The sequence below is a fragment of the Protopterus annectens genome, chromosome 1.part2, assembly GCF_019279795.1.
Source record: "Protopterus annectens isolate FY-2018-M chromosome 1.part2, PAN1.0, whole genome shotgun sequence".
NCBI lineage: Eukaryota > Metazoa > Chordata > Ceratodontiformes > Protopteridae > Protopterus > Protopterus annectens.
This window is the reverse complement of record NC_056727.1, coordinates 415,863,435-415,890,934: the sequence shown is the minus strand read 5'-3', so window position 1 is coordinate 415,890,934 and position 27,500 is coordinate 415,863,435.

The following is a 27,500-nucleotide window of genomic DNA, read 5'->3' as shown; positions in this document are numbered from 1 at the left end:
CGTACACATGAATCACGGGTACTAAAGTAATCTTTAAATTACTAATCTCCCATCAGGACACAAGTGCTCAACAGCAGTTGAATTTTGATCATTGGTTCTACCCCCCTCTATCTGCTAGATCCCTGAAAGGCTTGAACGCCAGAAGGACACCTCCCCTGCTGAAACCTAACTGGAAACTTTCCTGCACTGTCCCTCGACTCTGAAAAGATCTGCCAAGGTTCTATCCCCCTCTATCTGCTCGATCCCTGAAAGGCTTGAATGCCAGAAGGACACCTTCCCTGCTGAAACCTAATTGGAAACTTTCCTGCACTGTCCCTTGACTCTGAAAAGATCTGCCAAGGTTCTATCCCCCTCTATCTGCTAGATCCCTGAAAGGCTTGAATGCCAGAAGAACAACTCCCCTGCTGAAACCTAACTGGAAACTTTCCTACACTGTCCCTCGACTCTGAAAAGATCTGCCAAGGTTCTATCCCCCTCTGTCTGCTAGATCCCTGAAAGGCTTGAATGCCAGGACACCTCCCCTGCTAAAACCTAACTGGACACTTTCCTGCACTGTCCCTCAACTCTGAAAAGATCGGCCAAATTTAAAATTATCTTATCCTGCCTGCATGTACTATATTGATTAGCCATACTGGGTCTACAGCACTACCAGTAATCCCTCAAAGCCCCACAATCAACCCTAAAATACTAAACTGAGTTACTCCTATATCTAAGGATAATCTAGTGAACATATCTAAGTTTCTAGGTATATTACTAGCATAAATTAAGTCAGACACACAGAATGAAGCTCCTTTTTACTGCAGGCTCTGTAGCCCAGCTGTCTGCCTTAGATTTTAGTACTCAGAAACTGAGCTTAATCATAATAACTACGGAAAAACAGTTGAGCTCCCTGCATAAAACATATAAAACTAGAAATTACATAGCATAAACCTGAGGCAGGGCTTTAAACTCTTGAGCTCTGTACAAAAATAGCAGACAATTGGCAGAAGAAAGTTTAATGTGAGAAAAGGCTGCAAAAAGTGATTACTAACAGTATACTACGTGAAAATTGTATACTGAAGATAAAAACAAGGGTAAGAAAATATTTAAAACAAACAATCAAAATAAGCCTCATTGTACTTAATGTGTTGATAGTTTCCCACTGCTAGCTGGTTTCTTTGCATTAGCCCTGCTACACTCGCCCTCGCTCCACTCAGGCTCGCTTCGTGCCTCACCCTGCCCCCAAATTCCTCCCGCCCCTAGATGTGCTAAATGTATAGCAACAACTGCCACTCCCTTAATTATAGAACCAATCGGCAATTGTTAGACCCACCCTAACCACAACACCCTCCCTATGTCTCTACTCTACCCTCATCAACTACCCTCCCACACCCATTCTTAAACAATTGTAAGTTGCAAAACCTCTTCAATGCCTTTACAAGCCTCAGCCCCACCTTTCAATTCAAAGCCCTCCTACTACCTTTTACCCTTGCTGATAATTACGTATTTTATCACAGCTTATGAATATCTCTCCCTTCCAGGCTCCCACTACCCCAGATCACAGACCAATACTCATGCTCTTTCACATAACTTTAATCAGCCACTACTCCCCCTCCCTTCCAACTCCCATATTACAATAACTCAACAGCTCATTCGAGTCAGTTATGTTAACCCTAGAACTAAACACTACTACAAACTATTATTCAAACTTCAAAAACTAATAATCTATTCTCAAATTAACCTCACAATGGATGGGGACATCCACCCCAACCCAGGACCAACCCCATCAGACGCATCCAACCCAATATATAATATCCCCTCTAGCCTGCAAAACTTAAACATCTCCTCTACCTCTCACCTCATCTGCCACCTAAACATCAGAAGCCTAAATAATAAAATCCACTACCTGCATGCTGTCTTAGCAGTACACTCCCCAGATATACTATGTCTTACAGAAACCTGGCTTAAGCCATCCACCACTGACAATTAAGTTACTCCTCCAGGTTACAATATAATACAACTGGACCGCATTTCAAAGAAGGGAGGTGGGGTTGCTGTCTTATATAAATCTTCAATTAACGTAACTATTTCCAACTCTCCACAAGTTCCTTAAGCTGATAAAGCTGAAATACTCTTTACAAAACTACAAATTAACCAGCATAAATCTATAAACATCGGCTGCATTTATATCCCACCTGGCAATAACACCAATATCCTTGAAGACATTCTACAGTGGCTGTCCATAAACTCCCCACAAGAAACTATTGTTTTAGGTGACTTTAATATAGACTGGAACACCTGCTCCTCAGACTTCCCTACTACCCACATAACTCTATATGGTTTCTCTCAAGTCATAACCTCCACCACCAGAACTAGTAAGCCCAATAACAAAGAAAGCATACTAGATTGGATTCTCATTAATAACCCTCCCCAAATGTATAAGGCAGGCACCCAACCTGAGGAAATAAGTGATCACCTCCTAACATAGATACTCAGACAAAAAAAATGATATCCCTCAAATACCTAGCTTCAGAACTAACAGGAACAATAAGAGCTTCAATCAAACCAAATTCCAATTAGAACTTCAAACATGTAACTGGAATAGACTAAAACTACTCCCACTAGACAAGGCAGTATCACACTTTAACTCCACATTTCTTACAATCCTTAACAATCATGCACCCACCTGGACCATCAGAACAAAGAAAAAAGTAGCACTGTGGCTGTCCAAAGAAACTAGACAAAAAAATCATGAATAGAAATAAAGCCTGGTCATCTTGGAAAACCAATAAAAACCCTAAGGATCAACTAGTATATAAACAGCTAAGAAATGATACTAAGAAGTCTATAATGTTAGACAAAAAAGACTATTACTGTAACCTGCAAAACAAACATCAAAATTGACCACAAAAATTTTGGTCCAGCTTAAACAATCTTCTCCATCCAGGTAATACTACTACCCCTACCCCTGTATCTATCCTTTAAAATCCTCCAGAAAATATTGCCAACAACTTCAACACCTTCTTTACGGAAACTATACAATCCCTTGCCAACCAACTAGGCCCCAACAACCTAGGCCCTATTAACCCAATATCCAATACCCACCCATCCTTTAACTTTCAACCTGTACCAACAGCATTTATCATATCCTTAATCAAGAAACTGAAACCCACCGCCCTTTCAGCAGACCTAGTCCTGGCTGAATATCTTCAAAAGGCTGCAAATGCAATAGTGTATCCCATCTCAATATTAATTAACAGAACCATCTCTGAAGCATATATCCCCTCCATCTGGAAAATTTCCTATGTAATTCCTCTCCATAAAGGGGGTAACTCCACTGATCTATCAAATTACCGGCCCATCGCCATTCTGTCCCCTCTGGCTAAAATTATGGAAAAAGGTATCCACAAGCAACTCCTTCATTACCTCATTTTGCAAAATCTCCTAGTTCCCTCCCAGCATGGATTTAGACCCTGCCATAGTACCACCACAGCCCTTCTATCCTTCTCTCAGACAATAAATCAAATCCGTAATAATAATACACCCTCCTCTGCTGTCTTTCTTAACCTATCTAAGGCATTTTATATGGTAAACCACCAGCTACTCATTCAAACACTAAAACCTCTTGCCATAGACAGCCTAGCAATACGCTGGTTTCAGTCCTACCTAAGTGCAGACAACAAGCTGTGCTATGGAAGGATAGCCTTTCTTCCCTACTGCCAGTCACCCTTGGAGCTCCTCAAGGGTCTATACTAGGATCTCTCCTATTTTCCACCTTCATTAATGATCTTCATACAGTCATCCCCAAAGTAACCTGCATTCAATATGCAGATGACTCTACCCTAATCTGTTCTGCCACCTCCCCATTAGACCTGCAGACCATAACCCAAAATACTTTCAATGTAGTAGAAAACTGGCTCACTGATAGGCATCTTCTATTGAATCCAAATAAAACAAAACTGCTACTCTTCACCCCCACCCGAAAAGCTACACTCCCATCATTTACCATAACATCTAATAATGGCACAATAATTTCCCCAGAAAGTAATACAAAACTATTAGGTGTAATTGTTGACAATAACCTTAAGTTTGACGCTCACATCGGCAAAACCATTAAAAGAGTCAACAAAGAGTTATGATCTCTATATAGAATTAAGGCATTTCTAACTGCCAAACTTAAAGCAAACCAGACTATTAACCAATTTAAAACATCTCTCAAAAAATTCCTAAAAAGTCACTGGCTGTGCCCCTGTACCAACCCTGACTAACCAGCTTACCACTCTCTTCACCACCTGGCTATCTGTAAAATAGTCAATGTTTCAGACTTAGTCTCATTCTCATATGTATTGTACTACAGAATGACATGCTACCTTTTTCAGCCTTGTACCACTAAAAATGTCTAAGTTCGAACAAGAAAACTGCAATGTTAAGTTTAAGTTTGTATGTATTCCAAGTATGCATATAATCCTATAATTCTCTACTACTGCTACTGTTTAACTCTTATATAACTATCCACATGTGGAGCTTTTCTCCCTGGGCATCCGCTGAAAATGGACCTGTGTCCAGTCAGACTATCCCGGTTAACAAATGTAAAATAAATAAATAAAAAAATAAACAAATTTATAACATGTAATGAATGATAAATCAATGCCATACAGCAAATAATGTGTAAAATTAAAAATAAGCAACGCTAAGCATTGCACACCTCTGCTTACCAGGTGTAAGTGATGAGTAGCCCAGCTAAATAGATTTGCCCATTGGTATGCCCCTTTAAGCAATGCCATCCTTAGGTAAGCAGGTTTGCCCATAGCTTAGCATTTTCAAAACCATCCAATCACGGCAAAGTGTTGAAACGGCCCTATTTAAACCCCACAGGCGGGAATACATCTCATAACTGCTTGCAGCTTTCTCCTGTAGGCACAATGGCCATTGTTGGGGAAGGATCGCGCTTCCGAGCACAGCGCAGGGGCATCCAGGAGTCCAAGGTCATGGTAGGACTCCTTGTAAAAGACCATGAACAGAGATTGCTGCAGGGCTAATACCAGGGCTCCCAATATAAATCGGAAGCCTGGAACCATCTCGCCCATGACCTCACCAGTGCCACTGGTATCCCTCGAACTGGTGAGCAGGTAGGCATCTCTATAATGACTTGAAATGGAGAAAGAGTGAGCTCTTGGATCAGTGGACCCAAGAAGCTAGGCAGAGGGGTGATGTCCCAGCAGTGTGTAAGTACTCATTCTACTAACTGTTTAATAATTGCCTAGTTCATGTATATTATGGATAGGTATGGCTAAATATTCCTCTATGTCCCTGACAGCTGCAGCAGAGTGGGCTGTGAATCAGGAAGCCCATGCGTGTAGGCTGCAAAGGTTGCATCGCGAGGCAGGTTAGTAATAATCCTGCATGAACTGTCATAAAAAATAAATATAAAAGTAGTAAAAAGTTAATTGCCAGTATAAAAACTGTATGTGTATGGGATGTACTGAATAAACCAGACAATATGGCAGGAAGAGTCTCATATAGGTTGTATTTAAATAAAAGGGTAACAGCCTGGCAATAAAGGTTTAACTCCTGGACTGCGTGTGTATACTCTGGATTCATATGGTAATGTAGTGCTGCATTCTCTTAATAGTACTGTTGTATTAAGCACTGTTATCCACACTGTGCTATATAAATAAAATGTGTAGGAATGTCTGTATATGACTGTTGTAATCACAAGGGCATATTGTACAACTGAGGGAGACTTAGATAGAAAACAGTAAAAAGTTATACAGCCAAATCCACTTAGCACACTCTACTATGATGTAAACTGATCTATTTTTAGCACACACAGCCATGGTTCAAATCCTGGGAGTAGTAGTAAGCTGTATGCATAATCATACCCCTCAGTTGTACAGATTTTTTTCAGAATGTTCAGATAATTGGCTTATATTTTCTGCCTGTCACCCTGTCCCCCTGGCAAATTGGGTTCCTATTACCAGATCGCAGATGCAGTTTGTCGAATGCGTCTTGATCGAACTGAAAAGAGCGAAAAGGCAAAACAGCGAAGTGGTTTTTCAGTGAATTCTTTCTCTGGGAAAGAATTTGCTTGGCCGCTTTTGTTACTTTGCCTTTTTCAGCACTGTAGTGCGATCTCAGAGTTGGTATATTTAAGTAGGGTGGTGTAGGTGGCACAGCCCCCCCCCCACATTATGTAAGGTTTTAAAGTTTTTTTTTTTTTTAATTTTGGAACAGCGATTTTTTTCCCTTGGAAAAAAATCACTGTTCTGAGGTTTCAATGTTGTAAGCTTTCGATTACATGGGGTTGATTATTTGTCATTCGCTTTTATAAGCGTGTGATAATATAATATAGACCCGGCAAATCAGTGGGATGATCCCAGAAGTTTAGGCAGCAAGTAATGACATACAACTGATTGTCAGACATCATAACTGTCAGAACAATTTCTATAAGAACAAACCTGTCACTCTAGCAACTCACCAAAATGTTATGAGAGTAATATGCAAAATATGTCCCATCTCTATCCCCATGTTGTGAAGCTATGACCAGAGTGTGTGCAGTAACAGTAGACTGGGAACATTACTCAAGCCCTAACTTTCTAGCCCAACGGTTCCTGGAGTTCATAAATTCAAATGCCATGGAACAGCTAGTCACTGTTCCCACGAGAGGAGAAAATATACTAAATCTCATTGTCACAAACATGGGGACAAAATGCTCCACACCAGAAGTATATCCCTCATTGGTGAGATCTGATCATAAACTAATCTCACTGGAAATCCACATCCCGCCCCCACCCCAAACAAAAAAGACCATAGTGAAGAACTTCTCTAAAGCAAACTTCACACTACTCAAGACTGTTGTGGTATCCTTCAAGGCCCCTGAGCCAGTGGAAACCACAACCCAAGCTGCGGAAGCCCTTACAAATGCCTTTTATGAACACCTCCAGGACTGCATGGATCAGGCAATCCCAAATAAAACCAAGACTCTTTCCACAAAGGGCAAACGTCCAGTCTGGTGGACCCCAGCCATTAACAAACTTTACAATAAGAGGAGAAAGCTATTACATGATAGAACAGAATCCATAAAAGGGAAGTCACCGCTGATCATTATTAGTAAAAAAATACGAGCACTCATAAAATCAACTAAGGCCAATTTTGAGAGGAAAATTGCCATGGATTCAAAGGGCAATCATAAGGCCTTTTTCAGCTATGTTAGGAACCTGGGTGGAAACTCCCAGATATGCTCAGAATTAGTCCAAAATGATACAAAAATCACTGAACCCACAGACATTGCCAACATACTGGCAGACAGGTTCAGTGCAAACTTCACCCCCCTCTCCCCCCCCTAAAGGAGAGATAACTATCCCAGCCGAGTGTAGCCTCCCGGACATCTCAAATGCGCAGGTGAAAGCTGCACTCTCTAAAGCTAAAAACACAGCATCAATGGGACCGGATGGTGTCCCGGCTGTGTGCTACACGAGCTAAATGAGGAATTAAACCCGCACATAAGGCAGCTGTTTAATCTCAGCCTTACCACAGGATACATGCCCAAGGAGTGGCGTACGGCAACTGTAGTCCCACTCCACAAAGGCGGCGCCTCACGGACCCTGGTAATTACCCCATAAGCTTAACAAGTCTAGTCTGCAAAGCTATGGAGAGGATCATAATGGAGCTCATAAACAAAGATATAGGGGACTTGCAGACATTGGACCCGACCCAGTTTGGCTTTGTCAAGGGAAGATCATGCCTTTTGAACTTGGTCAACTTCTTGAAACAGTCACCAAGGCCATTGATGAGGGAAAGGCAGTCCATACAGCCTACCTTGACCTTGCAAGGCTTTCGACACAATACCCCACTGGTATTGTAGAAAAACTTACCAGCTTAAATGTAAACCCATATGTCACAAGATGGGTTGCAAACTGGCTTAAGGACAGAACCCACAGGGTTAGAGTTGCTGGCGCTGTGTCAGACTCCAAGCCGGTCACAAGTGGTGTCCCACAGGGCTCGGTCCTTGGCCCTATTGTTTGGCATCTACTTCTCAGAAGTACAGGCCAACATAGGAGGACTTTGGCTGACAAAGTTTGCAGACGACTGCAAACTGGGCCATAGTGGAAAGTGCATCAGACACGGATATCCTTCAGAAGGGACTCACGGAAACAGATAGCTGGTGCCAGAGCCATGGCCTGAAGTTAAACGCCAAAAATGTATAGTCATACACTTGGGAAAAACAAGGTAACCCCAAGCTACCATATAGGTGGCAATCCACTAAGCACAGAAGAGGTTATCAGGGACCTGGGGACCCAGGTTGACAGTGGCCTTTCTTTGACACTCACATTGCTAAAGTGGTTAGAAAGACCTTCTACATTGCCCACCTGATCATGAAGGGATTCACATCCAGATCTAGTGAGGTTATTGTTCCCCTGTACTCTTCACTTATCAGACCAATGATCGAGTACAATGCCCCATTCGGGATGTATCTCACCCGACATCTGCAGCAATTGGAGAGACCCCAAAAGTTCCTCACCAAAAGGATAAAGGGACTCCAAAATCTGTCATATGCTGCCAGATTGAAGAAACTCCAGCTCTATTCAGTCGCATACCGTCTGCTCAGAGGTGACATGTGCCTGACATACAAGGCCATGTCCAACCCGGAATTAATGGACATGCTCCACCTCAAAAAATCCAAATCCACCAAAACCACTAGAGCAAGTGACTTAAGCCTTAGCACGGATATAAATAGGACATGCTGGAGGGATAGATTTATCACTCAGAGACTCCCTATGCTGTGGAATAAAATCCCGGTCCATGTGAGGCAGAGCACCTCGCTGACTCTGTTCAAGAGAAATCTAGACCTGTGGATGGGAGATCGTAGGTTTACCCTGGGAATCATCTCTGTGTCACTGCTGGACAGAGGCACAACAAACTAATGGGCACAGTATTTTTTCATATAAGGGGTGGCGTAAGCCACAAAAATTTGGGCTAGGCTTATAAATGCCTTAGGGCAGATAGCCTAGTATAAACCTATGAACCTATGAACCTATATGTATGTGCATAATAATAAAGCGGAATCTGGTAATATGTGTGGCAACATTCCGGTAGTGTTAACAAACATTCCCTCCACAGGTCTGTCAGATAAGAAAACTGTGCCTGGAAATAAATATTGAAATCCCAGACTGGTACTGTTTATTCTGGTATTCTACAACATTGTTAGTGTTGCAGTTTCTCTGAATAATAATGTATTAGTCATCACTGTCACCCACACTGTGCTACATAATAAAAATGTCTAGGAATGCCTGTATAAGACTGTTGTAATTACAAGGTCAGACTGTAAAACCATGAGAGACTTATAAACAAAAAACAGTTAAGCAATACACAGCAATATCTAAATAGCACACTCAACTGTGACGTAAACTGATTTATTTTGAGCAGACGCAGCCATGGTTCGAATCCTGGGAGTGGTAGTAAGCTGTATGCATAATCATACCCCTCAACTGTACAGATTTGTTCAGAATGTCCAGATAATTGGCCCATATCTGCTGCCTGTTACTCTGCCCCCTGTCAAATCAGTGTGATGATCTCTGAATTTTAGGCAGCTTTTAATGACATATTACTGATTGTCAGATGTGTAAATATTCAAAAAATGTATATGAAAACAAACATGTCATTGTATCAACTCACCAAAAGTTTATGAGAGCAATTGTCAAAATATGTCCCATTTCCACCTATGTGTTGTCAAGCCTTGACAAGAGTGTGTGCAATAAGAGATTGAGAGGTATGTGCATAACATCAACCTGGAATCTGGGAATATGTGTAGAAACAGTCAGGTAGTGTTAACAAACAATTCCTCTATAGGTATACCAGGTAAGAGGTGTAGACTATAGGTAAAACACAGTTCATAAATATACTTGTCTACAAACATACCACTGTCCAAACTAAGGCCATAGAGTAGTGTAATAATACCTGTAAGGTACAGATTACAGCAGTGACTACGAAAGTTGTGAGAACTACAGGGATATATATGTTGTTAATTGACCCCCCCCCCCAACTTATCTGCAACAACAATCTAAATACACAACTCAACGGGTATGTGTACAATTAAATTTACTGTTGGGACATATGTCCTATTGTTTGATAAATATTGAAATGTGTTTTTATACATGTTCTATGTTGAAATACTCCTGCATTGGTGGCCTTTTGCAATCAATGTAACCTGCATGCTGTTGTAATGGCCACTGTGGTTCCATATATGCATGTGTTCTATTTGCTATGCAACTGTTCCAAATCTGGTGTTTTGGGTTAATGGGAATATCTTTGCATGCTGTTATACCCAATCCTGGAATGTGCTGACTATTACTAACCCACATATGTTTTAAAATTGCAACACCATAGCATGTTTGGGAAGGCCGGTCCCAGCAGATCCACCTCTTCCACCTCATCTGGCCATGGCATCGGGCACAAGCACATCTGCGGCCCACCCCAGGACCTACTTGTTGACTGGCCCTGCATCACCTTCAGGTGGAACCACCTCAGGGAATGGGGCTCACCCGCCTGGGAGAGGGCATGGACAGGAAACTGTCACCCGTAGTCAGGTCCGGGGTCTGGTGAGTAGCAAGCTGTGCAGGGAGTTTGGAGATCTGCTATGCCAGCTTCAGAGCCACGTGGTACATTTAGAGAGTCAGTCTGCCCCTCTTACCCAGCCCTCAGCACAGCCACCTTCGGGGCCATGAAAGGTGCAGTGGTGACTGCCCATGGGTGGGGACCTCAGTCCCACTGTTTCCATTTGGGGGCTCATGGGCTTCCAACTTCCAAACACCCCTCCACGTCCAAGGTGTTTACCCCCTCCACATGTGTCATATACCACCCCTGTATACTGTCTTGTCTGTCATCCTACCCAACTTAACTCCGCAAATATACCTACTATCCCCAACATCCCACTCTCACCTTAAGAAAAGGGCAATCTGTTCCCCCAAAGAAATCTTGCCCCATACATAGCTGTCCATTTCACACACGTGTCCACTAGACACATGTAATCGGGTGTAATTCACTTCATAACATATGACTGTTGTCCTCACCCCTCTAGCAGGGGTTTGAGTGTCCAAATCTACCTCCACATTCAGTATATATGCACAGCTGTTGCTGTAGAAGAAATGGGCAGCTATGAAGCTTCCCTACACCTGTCCTGCACATCCCTAGCTTTTTTCCCTATTGTCTTTCCCTCTTTGTGCTCCCTTTTTCACCACTTTCCTATCACACCTTTTTCTTTTCTTTTAAAGAAATTAGCCTAGGGGTAAGCGGGAGTAAGCACTTTTATGCAGTAGTAGGTGGGTTTAAGCCTGTTTGCACGGGGGTAAGTAATGTGCACACAAAATAAGCAATTTTGAAGCTACTTTCTGTAAGGATATGGTTTACTATTAAAATATCGATGTAGTATTGTATGCCTATGAACTATTCGAACTACAGATGTTCGAATAGTTCATATGTGTGCAAGCTACATAATCGAACGTTATATTTGCGAATGTACTGTGCATTTGCAAATATGAATGTTCGAAGGGATGTACAAGGATCGTGGTACAGTGCGGTTAATGAAATACATCTCTTTCCTTACTGTAGTGCGATCTCGGAGTTGGAATATATAGTTAGGGGGGATGTCGGAGGGGTGCAGCCCACCACAGGGGTGTGCAGGGAGGCTTGACCCCCTGCATAAATGGGATGTTAGGTGTACTAGTTAGGGAGTTACAGCAAGGGTGGAATTGCTGTTAAGTGCACCAAAATGTCGTGTTCGACATTTTTGGCATTAACAGCTGTTTTTTGACATTAGGGCCATTAGGTAATGTGTACTTTTGATGACTTAGTTTGCTGTTAAGTACTGTTTTTGTTTTAAATTTCGATATTGTAATATTTAACCTCTCTCTCTCAATATAAATATATATATATATATATATATTCATATATATATATATATATATATATATGTATATATATATATATATATATATATATATATATATATATATATATACATTTATAACTAAAATATATTTATATAACATATAAATATATATAGAAATGTGTAGTGCAATCGCACATTGGAACCACATCCTGAACCTCTCACTGCAAAAGATATTAGTATCTATAGATATGTATGAGAAGAGTAGATTAGAGGGTGCACAGTATATCCAACAGTCATTAAGTCCTGTATTTGCCACCTGTTAAAATGTCCAGTGTGTCATTCATTTCCACAAATGATAATATTTGCCTGAAACATATACCTACACACAATGCAAAGGACATGACACCACACACAAGTATGCATACACAGAAAATTTTATTTGTGCTCTATTGAATTGTTTATGCCATTTGTTACAGCATGTAGGTGTTTGAAATACATAATCACTGATTAATGCAAATCTCACACAAAACAGTTGATGCAAGTAATGTGAAAATTATAACATACTACACTGTCCAGGCTAAGGCCTTCAAGTAGTACAACAGTAAAAAAGCACTTGCCTTGAAGATAAGAACCAGTCAACACTTAATTACAGATGTAGTTCAGCAGCCTCCAATTACACTCTGTACTCAACCCCTAGGGGGAAACATAGTAGTTGTCAAAAGGTCAATGTATCTGTTACATAACAATGCTTAACTAAAAATGTCACTATCACACTGACAAACAGAACTGTGTGTACCACTGTAAGCTGTAGGCCACCACTGTTCTCATGGAGAAAAGAATGGAAATGTACAGCCATATACCTCAATGTGTCTTAACACAGATATCCCACACATGTTGTAACAGTTGTAACAGCCTAGGTTAAAAGCATTGAATACCCCTCCCTCATAAAAAGTTGTACAAGGGCAAATAAGACTGTATACCCCACACTGACCTCTGGAATGTACAAGGTCACACATGTTTTGTCCAGCTGTTGCCCTCATATATATATATATATATATATAATTTGTGTGGGAGTCCACAACATGACTGGAATGACAGCAGGAATGTTAGCAGTAAATAATGATAGGCCATTACCCAACAATCTCTTATTGTATTGCATCAAGACAAAACCTGGCATATATGTGGAGGACAGAGGGTGGAACACAGAGCCATATTTCCAATATTACTGTTACACACTGTGGAAGTTACTGGTGTTACAGGACTGGTTACAACATACCTCTACTCAGGAATATGAAGTCAGAAACACAACAGAATGTTGCCATGTACTGATAGCAATCAATGAAGTTATACCACCAATCTGTCAGACACATGACCTGTGTGGTGAGCAGACAAAACATAACAGCTGACCCTCTGGCCATCATGTGGATAGGCCCACAGTTAAGAGCTATGCAGACAGATTGCATTACATGCAAAACTAGCATGTACACACAAACCCTGTAAAACCAGCAGTATTCAATGCAGACAACAGCAACATTTACACTCTGTCTGTAGTTCTTGAACCTTATACAAACTTGTATGTGTCCTGTGTCTGCTAGTCCTGTTGTAGAAGATATTGCTACCTCCTGTCTGTAACAATGCTGCCTACACACCAGAAGGATGTCTTCCATACAGGAAAGGTAAAGGGACAACTCCCACAATTTTGCAGTTATTTATAGTAGTGGGTTGCTACGAGATTGACTATTGGAAGTACTACACAGCTGGCTGCATGCAATTATCAAGTGGGTAACACCAATTGGTGCAGAGGCCATCACCTGCTCCTGAGCAACTTCTACAAAAGGCATGCTGTAACCTATTGAAAGTAGCTCGATCCCTGTAGTGGAGAGAGAGACACAGAGAGAGACTGAGAGAGAGAGAGAGAGAGAAAGAGACCCCCCCCAAAAAAAAACAGCCAAAACAGAACTAAAAGTTAAAAACAAAAGTTATACAAACAGGAAAAACAGCAATCAAGCCAGACATCCTTGAGATACAACACAGAACAGGGCATACTACTACAACAGGTATGTGAACAATGACACCACTATATGTGAATGTACTATTTGGTCTGTAATAAAGGGACAGATGATTTTGAAGGTTTGATAAGTGCCATCAAGACTTGCTGTAATGATGTCCTGCTGAACAACTGCTATGGACATAACATCTGGCCCTGTGGGCAGTGGGCCATACCTGTCGACTGTGTGGATCTGCACAGAATCACAAGATGTAACCCATCATAATGTCTGTGTTGTTCCTCCAAACATGCATATGAGTCTAGCAAATAGCTGAAGGTGGGAGAAATGAAGCCATTATACACACATGAGTGTCAGACCCCACCACCTGCAGAACAGTCATGCCAAATGAAATGCATTATGCAGAAACATCATAAGTGTGTAACAGGCCTATCTACAATCTGTCCCTATATATTCACCCTAATTTGAGGCTGTGTCCGCATGTGATGCTCTGTGTTGTAGCAAGGCAGAACAGTGCAGCAGTTCAGGAAGGAGTGTCAGAGTGTGGAACTCATGTCTGAGGTTACTATATATATATATATATATATATATATATATATATATATATATATATATATATATGTATATAGATTCATATCACTTCACTGAATGACCATTTCACTGAGACCAAATCACCTACAGTTCATTTCACTGAAAATTCAATTCATCGAAAGCCCATTTCACTTACAAGTAGTGGTCTTAGGCACGTCAAAGTGTATATTGTGATATTGGTGTTAGTAGATATAGTTGGGGGGGATGTGGGGGGCACACCTCCCCACAATGGGGAGTGTGGAGGTGCAGACCCCCACATAAATTGATTGTCTGGTTTTGTTTTACATTATATGGTAAAACCCAACTTGGTGTGGGGATACACCCCCACACCACCCCTAACTATATATACTAACACCAGGACTGCAATACAGTGGGGAAAAGGACATATACCTTTGACTTGCCTTACAGTATTGCTTGTCAGTGAAATGATTATTAGGTGCAATGACTGTTAGGTGATATTAACCTTAGGCAAGTTTGTCTCAGTGAAATGGGTGTCAATGAAATAGTCTTTCAGTGAAGTGATACCAATATATATATATAAATATATATATATATATATATATATATATATATATATATATATTAAAAAATGTCCCTACTGTTGAATGACTGTGCTGTATGATATGTTTGGTACCACCTCGCACATACCTGCAGCCCAGATGGCTTACTGGTAAATATATGTGGCTATGGTGTGCAAGGTCCTGGGTTACACACTTGCAAGGGCTGATAATGTATGTGCTGGCCAGAACAAAAGCTGTTAGATACATAGTGATTAAGGCACCCATAAGCACATGTTAGTGGGTGCAAAATGGGCAGTCATGTATGGTGTCACATTTGTGTTGGTAATACATTGCCCTGTGTGTGTTAAGGTGAGAATGGAATGTTAGGGAAGGATAGTAGGTATATATATGGGGAGGTAGGGTGTATTGAAAGACAGATATGATTGACAAAACAGCATACAAGGTTGGTGTATAACACATGTGGAGGGCAAACACCTTGGACAGGGAGAGGTGTTTGGAGATAGGAAGCCCTATACAGGCCAAATGAAAATAGTGGGGCTGAGCTCCCCACACATAGGCAGTCACCACTGCACCTTCATGGCCCTGAAGTTGGCTGAGCTGGGGGCTGAGCAGTAGGGGCAGGCTGAACCTCTGCATGTGACATGAGGACATCATGGTTGTGTTGCTGATCACACAATTCTCTGCAGAGCTCCCTATGCACCAGACCTTGGACCTGGCATCAGGTTACAGGATCCTGTCTGTGTGCACTCCCGGGGGGGGGCACAGGCCCCATCCCCTGAGGTGGGTCCACTTGAAGGTAGTGCAGGAGCAGCAGATGAAGAGGTCCCGTGTCAGGTCCCAGATGTGATGCAGCCTACAGCCATGGCCAGATGAGCTGGAAGAGGTGGGTCTGCTGGGAACAGCCTTCCAAAATGTGATATTGAGTTGCAGTTTTACAACATATGTTGTCAGTAATAGTCAACATAATCCAGGATTTGTTATAACAGCATGCATACATAGTTCCAGTAACCCAAAACATCAGATCTGGAATGGTTGCATAGCAAACAGAACAGATGCATATATGGAACCACAGTGGCCATTACATTGGCATGTAGGTGACATTGTTAGCAACACGCCACCAATGATACTGTTTAAACATGGAACATGAATAACAACAAAGTTCAGTATGTGCTGCACAATAGGATATATGTCCCAACAGAAGGTTTGGTGTAAACATACCAAGTGATGTGTGTGTTTAGATTAGATATGCATATATGACAGGGGTGAGGGAGATGTTAAGTATCAAGTACGATAACCTTGCAGTATGATGTCCTCAGACCTTGTCACCTGTTTATGCCCTTCAGGTACCATGTCCAGGGAAAGGTTGCCTGCATATACTGCAGAAAAAACAGACATCATTGTGCAGTACCTCATGCAGCATCATGGAACTCTGTTTTCACGGACATCACATGATATGCAGGAGAGGACTGCCCTGTGGAACGAACTTGTCCACAGGGTAAATGATGTGGGCCTGCATAACCGAAGTTATGAGCAGGTACAACATCATTTTACTGACCTCATCCGCCATGCCCATCAATGTGCTGCTGCTGTCAGAAGGGACCAGCAAGCCACAGGTGGGGGTCATACCATCCAGCCCCCAATGACTCATGTGGAGGAGCTCCTCACCATCCTTGGGGCACCCACACACCTGCAAATTCCAGCAGCCGAAGAAAGTATTGTGGAGGTGGGTGCCACCCATACAGTGGAGCAGGAGCGTCCAGTTAACACCCCAGGGCACATTAGTAGACCAGTGCTGCTTATCTATCCTCATCTGTAATATATATATATATATATATATATATATATATATATATATATATATATATATATAGAGAGAGATAATATAGTCTGTTGCTGCAGTTTATTAAGCAGCAGATGTGCATAATCTCTAGTATTGTGGGTTTGTATAGATGATGTTCTGAAATGCTGCTCCCACCCTGTACCAATGGCACAGGTGTGGCTACTGACATTACATTTCTCACACAACTATGTAGGTACCTCTGGTATCCAACTAGGGCACCAGCTTGCGGCTGGTGAGTATGGAGTTTTTTCTATTTCATATTTGACAATACACTGGCCATGTTATGGCCATGCTGTGTGCCATGCACATATGTAACACATCTACCCATAATGCATGCTATACATGTCCACTTATTGTTGCTGTTAACTGCACTGCATCACAGTGGTCATCTTGGTGCCATATCTGAAGGGTATTTATGGGTCTTGCAGTACACTGCACAACCTGTAAGTGCAAGATGTGTGGACAGAGAGGGACATAATGGTGGGAGGAATGGCCTACTGTACAGGCATGTTTGACACAGTACCCTTCTACAGTGTGTAAAACACTGTATACACCGCTATCACAATGGCAACTATTCCAGATCTACACACTGGCAACTCACAGTACCACATTATACACTGTTTACAACCTGTAATGTGATCCTAAAATGAGCAATGCATATGTAATATGGAACCCTATGTTAGGACAACAATTATGGGGATACATACCTTAACAAACACTGGACGCATATGTGTGCACACACTCCAAATAACATATTGTGGAAGCAGCTTGTGCGGTACTGACAGCATTCACTCTTCTGGAATACACAACTTCCATCAAGTACAGGGCCTAAATGCCACACCAAGTAATGTTCTGCTGTCCAAGACATCTGTCCATGGCATCTGCCCACAGAGGCAGCCCTGGCTTGCACACCTGTTACAAACCATGGCATACATCCCATATCTGAAAGGTAGCACTCAGGAGTAGGAAAAGTTGCCTTACATCAACACTGCATATACCATGGCAAACAGTGCAGACAGTCATGTATGTGTGTATGACGTATGGGACAATATTCATGTCAGAAATAAACAGATGCGCATCCAAGACAGATAACAGCACATGTTGCAAACTGGTCACAGATGTTGCCCAGACATATGCAGCAACATTGGTGACTTGCAGGAATGTCTAGCAGGTACTGCCTGCACAGTACCTGTGTCAACAATTACCTGGACTCTGCATAATCATGGCCTATGGGTTATAGTACTCAGACTGAAAAGTTGTTCCACAAAGGACATCATCCAGGGCTCTCCCCAGGTACCATATGTATAACATCAAGTCTCCCACAGGCATGTGTTGTAATGTGTTATGGTGTTCCGAGTCCAAGGCTGAAACCTACAGACACTAATAATAAAGATGCATGAGCTGCACAAGCATCACCTCAGTCCACTTCACGCCCACCATCCCCATCTGTACCCTGCTGGTGTCAGTGTACACCTGTAGGTTTGCTGTTAATAAGCAGAAACTCTGGAGGTAGACATGTTGTTCTGCATGTGGGACACTGCCAAATGACACTTGTGTCTGGCCCATAGTTGTCATGCATCTGCAAAATGGCAGAGGATGGGGTGGTGTGTCACCCTGAAACACAACAGTGAACTAAAGCATATGTCTAAAGGTCACATAGAATGGCTGTATCTGAACACAGTCAAGGTCATGCATTGTGCAAGACATAACCGTGACTCAACAGCAATAGTGTAGGGACTGTGTGACCTCCAAGGGCTGTGCACATGAGCCATACTTGCAATCTGGCAGAGTTGGAGGACATTTGTAGGGAAGGGTGACCACATAATGGCAAGTGAGGATGGGCCATGCTAGTATACACCTTCCATGAAAAGTTACTGCTGTTGTTCATGTACAGGTGCTGCAACAAAACATTGTGTTAAGGATGTGTACACTTATGCAACCTACACATTGTATGCATCATTATCAACATCTGCACAGCTAACACATTTGTTTGATATAGCATGTGATTGCACAGGTCATATGTCACATATCAGGTATGTGTAATGCTAACATATGCAGTATTTTGGCCCCATGGCATATCAGGGAAGATGGTGACATGTCAATAAGGGTGTGTACACTCCTCATAGCCACAGTAAGCTTGGGAGGATGTCAGTATAATTGGATTTCATTGCTGAGACATGCACTGCTGATGATGACATCTGCAAATCAAACATCAGGCACTCACTATTGCCATCTATCCTCATATCAGCCCAGGTATGTATCTGTCAAACACATAGGGTCTGTAGCAACAGAGAAAACATAACCACCACACATATACACAGTCAGAAATGATGTGTACACTTGTGCGGTATGGTCCACAGTACATGGCAGGGTGCTGAACAGGTGGACAGGAATACTGTATACATGAGTGCATTGTGTTCCAGGGGAAGGGCCATCACCTGCTAAAACAACTCATGCATCACAGAGATATATAATGCTGGTAACAGGGATTGAGATAGCTGCACTGCATGCTGTTAAGTGTAATATCTATATGCCACCTCACCTGTAAGTGTGTATGTGTGTGTGTGTGTGTGTGGGGGAGTGGGGGTGTGGGTGTGTGGGGGTGTGTGGGTGTGGGTGTAGAGTTCAGCAATGACATACAGGTCTGAAAGTAAGGTTTCTGTTTTCCCCTCACAGATGGCGAGGTGGGTCAGGGTCCCTCCTGCAGGGAATCTGAAGTTAGTATCCATACAGACTCTGACAATGATGATAGGTGTGGTGAGGCACAGGCGGGGTTGCAAGTGGCTGAAGTTGTGCCATTGTTTGACACTCTACTGTTATCCACCCCATCCCCATGCACAGCCACATTGACTATACATATCCCATCACCAGTGGCCATAGATCAGGGGCAGTTGGTGGGTAGTGGCATGGAACAGGGCAGTGTGGGGACTATGGCAAGTGTGTCTGTACACAGCAACCATAGCCAGATGTCAGGCAAGTCACCACACAGGCAGATGTACAGGGGTGCTCATAGGAGGACTGCCGGACATCATGCCCCTGGCAGCAGTGCCACAGCTGGTGTCACCAGAGGCATGTTTTGGGCCATCATGGAGATACAGGCACATATAGAACAGTATATCAGACAGGTCCTGAGGCTACAGAGGGCTATTCATTCAGCTGTTATTGACACCATCCATGATCTCGCAGGTGCCCACCATTATTTTGCAGAGGTCATGTATAGATGGTTTGGCGAGCTGGTGAGACTGGTTGACTATACACTGTCCATGTTAGAGCATATGGTGGGAATATGGTGACAGCCATGTGGACGTAGGTCAGCAACACCAACAGGTGGAGGTCTACGTGGATGAGCAAGAAGTTGTAACCACTTCCATAGTGGCAGTACCAGCACCAGCACTGCAGGGGGGGTGCTGTCCACAACACACCACAGCAGACCACGTGCACGTGGCTCTGGCTGGTCCCAACAAAGACCTGGATACAGTGGACAGGTGTCATCCTTAGGGGAGAGCAACATATCTGGCCTTGTACCTGGTAGTGCCTGTGGAACACCTGGCAGGCACAGTTCTCGTGTCCTTGGCTGGAGATAGTGAACTGCACACACTGCCATGTACAGTCTGCAGCTGGCCAACAAACCCATGTATAGGGCAGGCAAATGGCCAAACTGTGTGCATGTACACACACACACACACACACACACACACACACACACACACACACACACACACACACACACACGCACATACACACACATCACCAATACAGCTAGGGCACTTCCATACCTACACACACCACATCTTCACAGCTCAATTAATAGCAAAGCCCCCTAGCACACACACATGATGTCAACCAAATGGCTCAGCCTAGATTTTGCCAAACCTACACCACACCCTGTGCACATGATGATACATGTGCCACATCCCTGTCATCCATACCATTGATGTAGGTATAGGCTACTATGATTCTGATGCACAGGGTGAATGAATGAAGATGCATCAATGTAATGCTGTGTAATATGTTTTCAGCAGGCAAGTTTAATGCTTACGTGTCAGGATGTGTAGCTGTGTAGACATGATGCAATATAGCTGGTATTACCACTGACTGATAGTGGTCTCCATAATGTATTCCATTTCTGTTGAAGGTGTGTATGTATCATCAGGAGTTTGGTCTGCTGTTGTGTCCTTCAAGGGGTTTGCCACTGTGGTGACACATTTTGACTGCATCATAGCCTGGGAACAGCTGCACACAGGTCCATATAATAATTACTGCATGTGCCACATAGGTGATAGGTCTGAGGGGTGTATACACGTGAGTGCATGGTGGCTGATGTCAGCAGCCCATCTACAGTGGACATTGTACAGTGTACTGGGTGGCACACACCACATGTTTTTGTATAACAGACACACACAGAGGCTTTGGTGTTGATGCTACACACACACATTACTGTACACATGGATGTACTGTATTTGTCAGTGAACACATTTTAGCCTATTTAATTTCACCAAACATAATAGAAAAACATCACAGCAGTACATAATCAGTCTGCTACTTTGTCATCAACAATGGTACTGGCAGGGTATATGTCCCCTTCCTATATTTATGGCAATCCTGGCATGGATAAACATAGGTGTGCTTGTGTGTGTGTCACAGCCCCACACTTTGAAGGTTCTAGGGTGGTGTGCAGATGCATGTCGTGTGATTGATGACTACCTAACCTGTTAACATACACTGTATGGTATTACAGCAGACTAAGCATCGGGATACACACAACAATTACCGCAATGAGGGTGGCTGTGTCCACAACATTAACAGCCAACTATATATATCAACTCTGGTATCAATGTTCAGCTCTGCAGTGGGAAAGAAGGCATGTACACATCTACCACCAGTTTAAATGGAAATAATTCCCATCACAGGAGTCCTTTGAATTGTCATCATAAGCTTCGGTCCCACCAATAAGCGTGTAACGGCTCAGTAATCCACAAGATAATGAAAAAAACTCACAGTTTATTGTTTGACATCACGTAGAGACACCATAAAAGACAACAGACAAGACTGCAGGATCCGTGCAAGTAGTTAACCCCACACAAAAGCCTGCTGTATCAAACATAAATCGTGCACAACGTATAAATGTTAAAAGTAAAAAAACGCCAATGCGGACAAGTTTAGCACTTTCAACCAAATATCTGGTCTTCCTCAGAACTCAGACCAAATTATTGGTTACACGCTTATTGGTGGGACCAAAGCTTGTTTTCAGTATCATTCTCAACCCTTTTATGAATTGCCATCATATGCCAGTCAGTTCATGGACAGATGACCTCATGTGACATGTATATTCAGCAAACTGAAGTAGATCCCTTCACATACACACACACACACACATACATAGAACAGTAGATCCCCTACCTAGGTATGTATTGGTAATAATGTTTTTGGCATTAATGCACACAACACACAGCTGTAGCATGAGGTGTGTCCTGAGTCTCTTCTTAGGTGAGGAACATCACCAGGCCTTGTCCAATATGGTAATGGGGAATGTACTGGGTGTTACTGGACAAAACATAGTATGCCATACTGTCATAGACACACTGACAAACACATTACAGTCATAGACACATCTGACAGACCTGGATTTACCAGTGCAAGCTACCATGTCAGGGAGTCCATTCTGTTACAGATACCTTGCACACAGCACAGGCATCATTGGCCTGTATAGTGTACTCAATTACATGTATGGTTGATGGTGACAGTGGTCCTCATACAGTGGACCATGGAACATGTGCTGGGGGTACCATGGTCTCACAACATTATACCCAACATCCACACAACACATTGGGTATGTTCCTCACTGACACCCATGATAATACTCAGCAGTCCTAATACAGGGATATGCATTTATTGCACATGTCACTGGGATAGTAGGGTGATTGTTTGTCATGGTTCTCTGAATGTCAATGACATCACTATGCCTTACAGTGCATGGCCAGTTACATTGTATTTGGATAACGTGGCCTCAGAATGATGTAGCCTACAAATATACACACTTGCACACATACACACACTTGCCAGGGTAATCCTTGTCTATCTAGCCATTTGTACAACAGTGTTGTGCTGGTACTGCAAGCTGCAGGTAGTCCATAGGGTGAAGAGTATGACAAGGTACATGTAAGGTGCAGTACAGCAGCAGCGATTTCTAACTATGGCAATGGGGGGTGCAGTGTGTGAGGAGGTCCTAGGGGTATTATTAACTACAGGTTTACAAACACATGAACACTGTTATTATCAGCAATACACAGTAACACATATGTTGGTACTGGGGCTCATAGATGCAGGTGTTCCTAAGTGTGTACCAGGATATTGTCCATGGATAGATGAGAAGCGTGGGGATGTGGTTACAGTGTTATCATGCCACCTGACATTTGTCAGCAGGCCATCTATTAACTGATGCCACATGACTGATTCCTCAGGGAAACAGTTACATGGAACATCCAATCATCTGGTTATCTCTTGCAGAGGCCCAGTTAGATGCACCAACTGACCTGTATGCAAACTATATTGCATAACATGGCCAGCGTCTGGGTTGGAGACCTGTTACCAAGCATGTTTCGGTGACTGTGCTAGTGTAGCTGGGGAATCCATAGCATGTGGTATATACAAGGTGTGGTTTCATACTTGTGGCATTCATAACACAGTTGGGCAGACTTGTCAGAGTCAGTCCAGTATTGATTGCTTGTGAACAGCTAAGATGGATAGTTGACATCTGCACATCTGTACAGGGGACTGACAGACATCAGCTAGCCAACCAGTTATGCATCACGATTACTGTTTTGACAGACAGACGTCTGACAATGATAGGTATGCCAGTACTACATGACAACAGCCCTCAATGACATGTCCTATACACATAGTAGTCTACAGTTAATATCCACATATCAGATCAGTATTCTGAAGCAAGTACTTGATAACACACAACTCACACACTGACAACACAATAGTCAGTCGTCAGACTCCAGCTTTCCATGTAAGGTTGTATGCTACCAATACTACAATCTGCAATCCACTCTTACTTGGAAAAGCACTGTTGGCAGTGGTAATTTAATGCTGTGACTGTATAAAACCTCAGATATACCCCATATATGAAACACATACTACAGGAAGAGATTGATGTCCTAGCCATATATACAGGTGTCCCAGACAGTATACTCACACCCCTTGCTACTGTACTGACAGCACATAGAAGCATGTTATATACATTACATGAAATACACTTATTAATAATGTCATTACCCTGCTTTTTTTATCAGACTGGAAACTGATCAGTGCTGACCAAGGGTAAGCTATATTTAACAGGTGTAACCATTGCTTAAATGTGAATGCTAAGCTGATTTGCACATTGGCAAGCGAAGCTTGCACAGTGTAAGCACCTATTCATTTAACCATATGTTAGTAGCACTTATTGTCGCACAAACCTATGAAAACATGCTTAAAGCTGCTCAAAACTGCCTTAACCACCCTGTATCCAATAGCCCTTGTTCTGCCTAGCAACGAAATAAACAGCCCATGAACCCAGGACCCTGTACACTATATTCACAGCAGTTAACCACTAAGCCATCACTGCTGTGATGATGGCTGGTGCTTTTTCACATATCTCTGTCAGTACACACACTGAATAGTATTGAACAACTGCGTTGGTTCTACAATTGTGTAGTACTTGTAAGTGATATTACTGTTTAATCAAGTATGGTGTGATATCTGACTATACACATAACAGATAACTATGGTGTGATACATCTGGGAAGGTATATACAACAGTCAGTTCTACACATAAGAGGGATATGGATATATATATATATATATATATATATATATATATATATATATATACATATGTAGATATATGTACATGTACAAAGACATATATTTATATACATGTTTATATATATGTGTATATTGATATATATATATATATATATATATATATGTGTGTGTGTGTGTGTGTGTATGTGTGAGCGTGTGTGTGCGTATATATATATATATATATATATATATATATATATATATATATATATATATATATATACATATATATATATATATATATATATATATATATATATACATATTTGTATAGATATATATATGTGTATGTGTGTGTGTGTGTATATTTATATATATATATGTGTGTGTGTGTGTGTGTGTGTGTGTGTGTGTGTTTGTGTGTGTGTATATAATTTGATATGTGTGTGTATATATATATATATATATATATATATATATATATATATATATATACATATATCAAATGACCATAACATTGTACTGGAGTCATACTGCAGCAGCAATGGTCACAACCTCTTACTGCAAGGGGATGTCATGTAAGTGTTGCAGGTGTGGAATGTGGAATGTTGCTACAGTAACAGTGGTTGTGTTAACAGACATGTTGTGTGGGACGTCACTTCTGCTACTGACAGGTTACTCCATCAGTGACCGACAGACATCATAAGATCAGCATAGTGAAGTACCACACTAATCACAGTACTGATCCTGCGGAATACAGCAGAGACATGACCAATAAACGTGAACAGTCTGACTCAATCTGGTCAGTGCAGAGGTATGCACTGACCTCCTTAGTGCAATATGTGTGTACCACACCTCACAAAGTGGATGCTGACAGCCATGTAAATGGGGATATCACAAACATACTGGAACAGATAAGCTCACACACTTGATGCATTCACACACTCCTGTCTGTCCTAACACATATTAACTGGAGGAGCAGAGGTCCCAAGGCCACATACTACACACTACTTAGTGACATACATCTTCACACCATCCCACTGCTTTTTTGGACATACAAAACAGTTATAGTGGGCAGGCAACAGTTCATCTGAAAAATATCTGGACATAACATTACAGTAGGTAAACACTCTGTTCTGCTAGGCATGTTGGACAGTACTGTGCAAACTACAGGTAGACTGCCACAACATTGACCCAAGTGTCCTTTGTGGGTATACACATGTACTTGCAAATATAGCAGGGACTGCAGGCATATAACAGCATGGAGTAACAGGCACCAGTGTGAAAGTGCATACCCACAACTAATACAAACACAGTCACATTAAGGTAAGCCTAAGTAATATTACAGTATATGTACTGTGTGAACAACACCACCCTCATATGAACCACTCACACAGTAACCCTACATATAGTCGGCCAATACACACTGTAGTCTGATGCCTGACTGTTGTATTGGACATGTGTTGGTCTGGCCCTACAAACATGTATACTGATAGGGTACCATCATCTGGGGCAGTATGCAACATCTGATAGGACCAATGACATTGACATCTACCACAGTCTGTACACAGGCCAGGTAACATATGCACAATACACACTCTGTCAACAATCACCATAAGTACACAGACCTCAATATTGTACACACTACAACAGAATGTCCAGGTTCTGTACTGAACTATGAGGCCTACTATACCTAACGTGTCTAGCACTCTGATATCTCACTAACTTGTATGATTTCAGTAAATAATGATGCACTGTAGATATGCACCTCTAGAGCACTGTAGATATGCACCTCTAGTAAAGGTGACAGACTTGGGGGACAGATGAACAAGCACAAAACCAGTATTGACATATTACTGTGATAATCTGAACAGGATTCGTTGTGTCAAATGTCTTCTGAGGGATAAGAAGTCAGTAACTCACATGGATGCCAGCATGTATTGACTGCAACCATCAGAGTATGCTACTGCATATCTACAGATAGGAAATGTGTAAGTAACAAAACACATGTAAGACTCCAAACCCCGAACAGTCTGCAGATAGCCCTACAGGTGAGTCCTTCCTCACCCACATATTGCTGTCATGCCAGACTTCAAATCATATAGAATGGCCATATTCCCACAAACCCTGTTAAACCAACATTACTTAAAATATAGAATGGCATTACTTACATTCTCTCCCCATGTCTGGAACTTCCCCTCCTATTTTTTGGCCTGTCTCCACAGTGTATGTTGTAAAGGTATTTCCAAATACCCTATGTGATGCTGTTTGTCAAACACCCACATGCAGTAGTGCTCACAGTGAAGGAAAAGAGCCCACACCCACATGAAGTGCTTAGTTATAGGAGTGTGTTTCCAAGCAATTGGCTATGGAATGATACCACAGTTGTTCCACATGCAATTAGTGAGTGGGGCCTGCTATTCATGCATAGGCCATCAGCTGATCATGAGCATTCCTTACAATAGTCAAGCTGCTGTCTATGCAAAACACTTGTACTTTTCCACATCCACCAGAGAGGGAGAGAGAGAGAGACAATTAGACAGAGATAAAGTAAGAATGAAAGGGTATAGTACAGCAAGATCTAAGTGTGTTTGTATATGACACATGGGTGGAGAGTGTTCTCTGAGTACTGCAAGGGTTACCCATATTGTTCACCAATCCATTATGTCACATGTGAGGCTATGGCTTGTGTATATCAGCCTCTCTGTTGTTTGACATCTGTTGTCCTTGTAAGGTGGACATTGTGAAATATAGTAGGTCCTCAATATAATAATTTAGCAAAACCCATCCCACAATAACTCCTGTCATTACGCAAGCATAGCAATCTCCACACAGAATACTGGTGACAGACCCACACACACTTTCCAGTATTGAGATTCAAACTT